Here is an 8,913-nt window from a genome sequence, read left to right as displayed (position 1 = left end):
GTGCTAATTTCAGAATATGTGGCAGATGTAAATTCACCAAGGTATATGGGCTTAGCGTGATATAAATCTAATATGAACATAAATCTAAAAATGGATGGTTGAAAAAATATATACTTTTGAGGCTAAGGAAATATTGATGTCATAAATATCAGGCAATCAGGAAACAAAGTACAGATAGACCAAATACTATTTTCAAAAGAACACTCACAGTCTGAGAGCCCCAGACATTCCCATGGAAGATCAGCTGGCAGCAGGTAGGTGATACAGGCCCTGTAGTTTATTCTTCTCACTAACAGGGCCTGAGACAGATGGAGGATATTATGGGTAAGCCAGGGCATTAGCAGTAACACATCCTTCTGGACTCTTACATAGATTTTCCATGTGTCAGATTGGTGTCAGGCACCCATCAAATTTTGGCATCTCAAAGTCCTATGTGATACACCACAAGTTTTCTATTGACAGTCATGAATTCCAGGATTCCCACCAGAGTGATTGGTGGGATAGAGTTGGTGAGTCACCTTACTGAAAGCTGGATAAAGAGTTTATAAATTGCTGTCAGTGCTACTTAGACATTTAGAAACTTGCTTAGGAAAAACATCAAAATCAGGCTCACCTCGTCATTTGCTTTTTGCCTAACATAGCTTTTAAGCAGAAGGTTTAGAGGAGAAACAGACCTGACAGCCAGTTCTCAGCCTGGCATCATCAGCACCCTGGACAGCGAGAACCTGCATGCAGAAGCCACAGGTCTGTCAGAAAGAGACTTCTAATGTACATTTGAAAGTCTTGTATGGCATAGCCTTCTTCAAAACACAGCGTATGTCCTAGCATGTCTGGGATGCAGGTACTGCTTACTATCTTGCTAGGGATCTAGCTTAAAACATTTTAGTGTGAAAGTGCTACTCTTTCAGAGGCACTCAAGAGACCTGGCTTAGTAGAGTGAGGTGAGACAGCGAATGGGAAGGATAGATGCTTTCTGACTTGAGAAAGGCTTGGTGGTTCTCTTTATATTTTCCATGTTCTCTGAGGATTAAAAAGGAGTTCATTATCTTTTAAATCTAGAAATAGTTTCATGAGGTGGGAATGAGTAATGAATACAATTGTGACTAACTGAGAATGTCAGTCTACTGCAGACTATAAGTCCACCATGTTCATTCAAAATGAGCTCAGACTCAGGACTGGACGGAGTGAAAAGCTGACAAGGCTCTTTTAAGTCAGACCTTTATGCCCTGTTTCTACTAGAATTTATCACCTCTATGCTACAAATGCCGTTCTCCTCACGGTACAGTAGCAGTTTCATTTGTGTCTTTTAAGTATGGAAAGAATTGTGTTAATGAGAATGTTAATGCAGGACTAATTCTTCTGTGGAGTTGCGGTCTGTCTCTTCCTAATTCTCTCAAGTCTAAAATGTCTTCAAGGCCTCCCGCAGTGGCTCACACCTGTAATCCCAGCTCTCTGGGGGGCCAAGGTGGGTGGATCACTCAAGGTCAGGAATTTGAAACCAGTCTGAGCAAGAGCAAGACCCCGTCTCTACTATACATAGAAACAAATTAATTGGCCAACTAAAAAAATATATAGAAAAAAATTAGCTGGGCATGGTGGTGTGTGCCTGTAGTCCAGCTACTTGGGAGGCTGAGGCAGAAGTATTGCTTGAGCCAGGAATGTAGGTTGCTGTGAGCTAAGTTGACACTGTGGCACTCTAGCTTTGGCAGCAGAGTGAGACTCTGTGTCAAAAAAATAAATAAATAAAATAAAATAAAACGTCTTCAAGGAGCCCCAGCCACTCATACATATTTTAAATCGACTTCTCAATTCACACACACACACACACACACACACACACACTAGCTTATGTTTTCAATTTCTTCTTTCAACAATGTTTTATATTTTAAATGCATAGAGCTGTACATATTTATTATGTTTATTTCTAGGTATTAGATATTTTTGATATTTTAAAAGCCTTTTTATTTCATTTTCTACTTTTCATTGCTGTTTATAGCAATATACTCGATTAGATTTCTTCTCAATTTTACTAATTAATCTAATAGAATCTATATTTGAGGAAATTTTCTAAGCATTAAAAAATTGTCCTGTTAGTGTAATAATTCAAGTATGTTAGCTTTATGCCTTCCAAACACTTATATATTTATCTGTTTTTCTTGTCCTACTACATGACTAGGACATCTAAGAACAGTGTTAAACATGGGTGGTAATAATGAATGCCTCATCTCATTCCATTCTTAGTGGGATGCTTTGACCTGCTTCTTGTCTCTTCCAGCAGTCGTGTGGTTTCATTCCACTTGAGCAACAATGAGACCCACCCAGGGATGTCAAAATCTGTTACTGAAGAATCTACGCTTGTTCCTGAGATCCCACAGAAGAACAAGCACAAGTGCTTTGAGGAGAAAGAAAGAAGAGATATTAATTTGCTAGGAAATGAGGAATTTGGCAGACTACTGTCTCAAAGAACCAACATCCTCAGAGAAAACATTTTGACTTCTCAACACCTTAACTCCTGATAGCCTACTATATGCCTTACGTAATAATATAAACAGTAGGTTAATACACATTTAGTATATTATATGTATTATGTACTATATTCTTACAAAAAATCAACTCAAAGAATGGAAATGCTATTAAGAAAATCATAAGGAAGAGGTAATGTATTTAGTATTTATTAAATGGAAGAAAACCATCATAAAGGTTTTCATCATCCCTGTCTTCACACTGAGGAGGCCAAGGAGGAAGAAGAAAAAGAGGGGTTAGTCTTGCTGTCTCAGGGGTGGCAGAGGCAGAAGAAAATCTGTAGAGTTCAAACCCTGTTCATGAGTCAACCGTGTTTGTTTTGAGCCATTCTAGTAACATTGTTCTTTTGCCTATTATCCATTTTATTTCAAACAAGACCCTGAGGGCTGCTTCTTTAATCTCAGAAATTTCCTTCTTTTGTAGTTGAATTCAAATAAACCTAACAATAACGTGCTATTCTGGACTGTTCTACAGTATCCAAGACAAGCCTCCTACTCGAGGAAGATGGAAGGTGACAAAAGACAAAGGCAAGAGGAAAGAGAGAGTGTCCCTAAGATGAGAAAGGGAGTGAAATTTTGGTCCCACGAGTAGCCGTGGCCATGCACTGCTCCATCACAGCACAGCCCTGGTTTAGGCAGGACCACAGAGGATAGTATCTGCCCTCAGGAGCCTCAGCACAGGCCGGCAGGCTCGAATTAAATTTCCTCGCTGGTAGAAAAGATCAAAAACTTCTGGCTCACTGGATATTTTGTTTGTTTACTAATCTGTGTATTGTCCTTAATTTTTTCATGAATTTATTTTTTATATTGGACATTATTTTTAGATCTTGCCTTATTGCATTGGTGAATCCTGCTGGCTGAAGACCCAAAGGCTTTGCCTGAATTTTCTTCTCTCTGTAAGATATGCAGGATCTAAGTTAAATTTAGAAAAAATAACATTTCTTATGAAAAGTAATATTTCTTATATCCTCAAGAGTGTAGAATAAAATGTACAGCCAATTCACTAAAAATGGGAGAATTCTGATGAAATGCCTTATTGAAAACCAGTATTTTTGTAATGATGCGTGATTAACTTTGGCCTGGGGTGTAACAGATGCCATTCTTTACAGAACTGAGTTGGTGCAGATGCCAAAGCCCCAGCCAGTGAATTCAAAGCTCACTTCATGGCACATCACTGGAATCCTAGGCTTGCTGAACAGCTTCATTGGTGAGAGTCAGCTGTTTAGTTGTCAGGTCTCAATAACCTTATGAGTTTCTTGAATGAATCATTTCCCATTGAAAGTTAGTTCTTCTTACATGAAGGTGATACATGATTTTCCAAAACTTGTATAACTCCTCTCCCTGTATAGTCATATTACAATGAACAATATTGAACTTTTTTTTTTTTTTTTTTTTGAGACAGAGACTCACTCTGATGCTCAGGCTAGAGTGCCATGGCATCAACATGGCTCATAGCAACCTCCAACTCCTGGGCTCAAGTAATCCTCCTGCCTCAGCCTCCCAAGTAGCTGGGACTACAGGCATGCACATCCATGCCCGGTTAATTTTTTATATACATTTTAGTTGGTTCATTAATTTCTTTCTATTTTTAGTAGACACAGTGTCTTGCTCTTGCTCGGGCTGGTTTCAAACTCCTGACCTTGAGGGATCCGTCCGCCTCAGCCTGTCAGAGTGCTAGGATTATAGGTGTGAGCCACCACGCCCAGCCAATTTTTTGATTTATACTTTGCTGAAAATGCAAAAGAAGAAACAGATATAGAGATGTTAGTAGTATCTGACACAGGCAGAGTAAGAAAAGAGTATTCAAGTCATGTGGTTATGAAGAGATACAACGCTTAGTTCTCTGAGTAGCAATTAATATTTTGTGCTTATTCCATTTACTATAATTTTAAGCTTAGAGTTGGCATTGATTTTTTTATTGGCTCTAAATTCAATGTGCATTTTTCATGCATTGTATAAATAACATTTATTACTTATACAATCACAAAGTTTTGACCAACCTAAAAAATGACAAAGATGCCATTTAAGTCACTAAGCAGGACAATTCAAATGCTGTCAGATATATCTCAAAGTAACTGAAAGCCAGAGGATCTGTGAACAAGGCCTAATGGTGTTAGGGACATACTAGGCAGCAGAAGGTTAAATCCAAGATTAGATTGAATGTGGTGGGGTCTGAACAAATAGTGTAAAGCCAGAACCTTCTGTTCAGAAACTTCTAAATTGCACATACAAATTTTCATGAAATTTTTTGATATTTGAAAATACAACAGACACAGCTTATATACCAAGACATACCTGCATCATAGCAATATGACATTTACTTATTTTTGCTATTAATGACAAACAGTATCAGAGAAGTTTTCCACTAAAGAAAAAGAAAGTTATAGATGTGTCCTGAACAAACTATCTAGAGGTAGACATTAAATCATGTCTTCACACAGTCATAATATCTTGGGATTGTTTATTTGATTTCCCATATAATGGAAAGGATTTCTGTGTGCTGTATAGGTGGTAATAAGCCTTGATCTTCATAGATAAGTGAATCTGAATCCTCTTTGCTGCCTCAATTCTGCTTTTCCATGGAGAAAGGACAAATAAACTGACTAATGAGGCAGGGAGTCTTCACTCTTCAGGGCACTTGGTGATCTGATTTTTGCCTCTTTCTGTGGTAGAAAATCTTCTGAGTAAGTAGATGGACAGTGACTATATAAGCCTTTCTGAGGCCATGTGTGATATTTGGAGATGACCATTTTGGGGTACCCAGGGTGCCTGAGACCTCCAAGAGCTTTGCTGCATGGGGAGCTCAGGCCTTCACCTCTGGCAGGCATTGCTGGGAAGTGGACGTGACATATTCCTCCAGCTGATTCCTGGGAGTCTGTAAATATTCCTGGACCAGAGATACCAATAACATTCTTGATTTTGAGGAGGCATTTTCCCTATTTCCTTCAAGGAGGAGCAATCTTTATAGTCTCTCCACCAACTCACCACCTTTAGCTTAGTGTGTGCAAGAGCATCTGGGCTGGGTTGGGGTGTTTCTGGATTATGACAATGCAACTGTGAGTCTCTGGGATGTTTGTAAAGGTTCCCTCATGTATCTTTTTCTTTTCTCCTTCCTCTCTCTTCCCTTCTAAAGCCTTTCTTTTGCCTTGAGTCTGCATGAAAAGTCAGGTTTCATGATAATGTATTGATGAATTCCCATGTCTGAGGAAATTTCAATCCTGAGACCTTCTCATGTGGGGCTACATGACTATGCACGACTGTTTTTGAGCTCAGTATAACTTTTGGAAAGGTAATTACTGTGTGATTAGGAAATGGGTTAACCATGTTGAGTGTGTAGGTTTATTTAAATATTTATTAAATTTCATCTTAATAAAGAGTTGCAAATCCATCATAAACATCTGATTCCATACATTTTCAGTACCTTGGGAAGAAACCTGATATCCTTTAACATTTTCTCCCCCATTCACTGCCTTTAATCCCTGATCCTTCTAATCCCATTCATTTTCCCCTTCCCAACATGGCAACCCCTTATCTACTTTATATCTAAATGGACTTGTATGTTGTAGACATTCTACACAAAGTAAATAATACAATATTTGCCTTTTGTGTCTTGTGTGTTTCATTCATCCACATGCTAAACAATGTATTTTACTCACATATCTGAACCTGGATTGGATAGAAGAATGAAGTGATAAATATCTCGGGTTACTAACACAAGTGAAGAATTCTTAATTTTCTCTTCAATTCGGACCTAGATCAGTAGATCCAAGTCTCTGACTCATTATACTTTCCCTAATTCCTAGTCACTGATCACTTCTTAGACCAAACACAGGGTTTTCAGAGAAGTCCTGATCTATGGAATAAACTACTCCATAGATCAGTAGTTTATTTCTTTAATTTCTATTATGAGTCAGTCTATTATATGTTAGACTGAAATATTATACTATTTCATAATATTCAACAAACTTTCATCAAATTAGTAGTTACTTATCACTAACAGACTATAAATTTAAAGATAATAAGCACAGTTATTTGTCGTATTTGCTATTATATTGCCACTATCCAATGCAATGCGTAGAACATAGTGCAGGATGCATATGAGGTAAATAAACAGATGCATAAATGAATGACTTATTATAAAAAATATTAGAATTAAAATTGTCCAAATTGTAGCTAACATAAAAGGAAAAAAATACTAATTGATAATGTCAAGAAAAAACAAACATAGCTCGAATTTCAGATTCAAATCCTAAGGAAATTTCAGATTCATAGCCTCAGGAAATTTCATTATTTTGAGGCTTAAAATAATTATAGCATAATTTTACTTCATAGTGTTGATTTTGATATTCAACACTAGATGATCAGTATGAACTAAAGAAACATGAAGATCCTTTATAAAGCTTTAGGGAAAGAGAAAATAAGACTTAAAATGATGGAGACTTCCATAATTGAAAGTGACATATTGCTCACACCTGTAATTGTAGCAATTTGGGAGGCCTAGGTGGCAGGACCTCTTGAAGTCAGGGATTTAATATTGGCTTGAGTAACATAGTGAGACCCTCATCTTTACAAAGAATAGAAAATCTTGCCAGGTATAGTGGCATGTCCTCGTAGTCCCAGCTACTCAGGAGGCTGAGGCAGCAGGACCACTGGAGCATAGGAGAGGGTGGCTTCCACTGAACTTCCTAATGACACAAGTTCCTTCTCAGCAGAACTTTCTTGAAGACCATGTTGAATGATGTACCTTCTTGGAATTCCAGAAAAATGTATTCCTTGTTTGATTGTTGGGACTCGTATCTCTTCCAACATGCAAACGCTCCTTTACCTTTAATCCTATCCTCTTCCATATGACACAGCCATTTAGCTCCTTCAAGGGTGCTTAGCACAGACCACTGATTTTGTCATGCCCATTGGAGCCACCAATCAGAAAGTATGCCCCTTCCTCTGATGTCCTTGTCAGAGTGTTATATCTGGAGGACAGGTACCCAAGCCAGGAAACTCGGTTTTGTTTTGTTTTTTTCCATTTTGTGTTGTGATTTCCTTGATTAAGTTTCCTTAAAATCCTGTCCTAAGGGGTCTCCCACTAAACCCACAAGTACATGCTGGATCTTTACCCCCCCACCCCCCGCCACACTGGGGTATAGTATCTCATTCCCATTGAGGCTCAATGTCTTCCTGGCTGGATTTTGCTGAGATTAAGGAAGCTGGGAGAGGTCTGGGCAGACCCTGAGGAAGATCCCTAGTGGCACATAGGAGAGAAACCTCTGCAGTGTCTTCTTCCACAGGGATTCTAGGTTTGATAGGAAGGGTGAGCCACCTCTGTTGTCTTGTGGGTCCAGAGAAATTGTAGCAACCACCATTTTCAGGGGCATTCATGCAGACTTCCATGTTGTCCCATAATTGAACTGCTTCCACTGGACATTCAATTATCTTTAACATTTGAAACTCTATTAAATCTCAAGTTTGATTTACAGACTTTCCTGCTCTCCCAATGCACAGAAAGTACCATTTACTATCATTTTGATTGAGCTATATATAATATACAAAATGTTGCACATATTTAAAATGTACAATTTAATAAGTTTAGCATATGTATACACCTACGAAACTTTCAGTAAAATTGAGAAAGTACACACATCAATCACTCTAGAAAGTCTTGTCATCCTTTTTTTTCTTTTTTTATTTTGAGTCAGAGTCTCACTCTGTTGCCTGGGCTAGAGTGTCATGGCATCAACCTAGCTGACAGCAAACTCAAACTCATGGGCTCAAGCGATGCTCCTGCCTCAGCCTTCTGGGTAGCTAGGACTACAGGCATGTGCCACCATGCCCAGCTAATTTTTTCTATATATATTAGTTGGCCAATTAATTTATTTATATTTGTAGCAGAGACGGGGTCTCGCTCTTGCTCACGCTGGTTTACGAACTCCTGACCTCAAGCAATCCACATGCCTCAGCCTCCCAGAGTACTAGGATTACAGGCGTGAGCCACCACACCCGGCCAGCATTATTTTCTATTGCCTTTGAATCTATTTTCAAAAATTGAGTTCTTATATTTTCTTTACTGTGTATACGTTACTACTTGTATAGTAGAATGTAATACATTTATGCCACTAAAATAAAATATCCCAAGCCCATTTATAGAATCTACCCTAAATAAAAAATTACAGAACATTTTTTATAGAAACTACTTTTTGAGTCTTTATATGTAAATAAGGAATATATTTTGAATATATGTTTTGAATAGGTTAAAAGAAATGGATCATTTCATCAAAAGACTCTCACTTTGCAGATACATTAAAGTTCAGAAAATTGGGTATTTTTTCCGGGATAGGGAGCTTGGAAGAAACAGGAAGTTCTCTTCTATAAACAGTGTAGTCACCTAAAAATTATC

At 38.1% G+C, this 8,913-nt stretch overlaps 1 pseudogene; it reads left to right on the top strand.

The window, feature by feature from the left end:
- Nucleotides 1-464: 464 nt before the first annotated feature.
- Nucleotides 465-5,521, top strand: LOC142870544 (tripartite motif-containing protein 64B-like; annotated as a pseudogene).
- The last annotated feature ends 3,392 nt before the right edge of the window (nucleotides 5,522-8,913 follow it).

The sequence above is a fragment of the Microcebus murinus genome, chromosome 4 (genome assembly GCF_040939455.1).
Source record: "Microcebus murinus isolate Inina chromosome 4, M.murinus_Inina_mat1.0, whole genome shotgun sequence".
NCBI classification, from domain to species: Eukaryota; Metazoa; Chordata; class Mammalia; order Primates; family Cheirogaleidae; genus Microcebus; species Microcebus murinus.
This window is presented reverse-complemented; position numbering and strand designations above follow the sequence as displayed.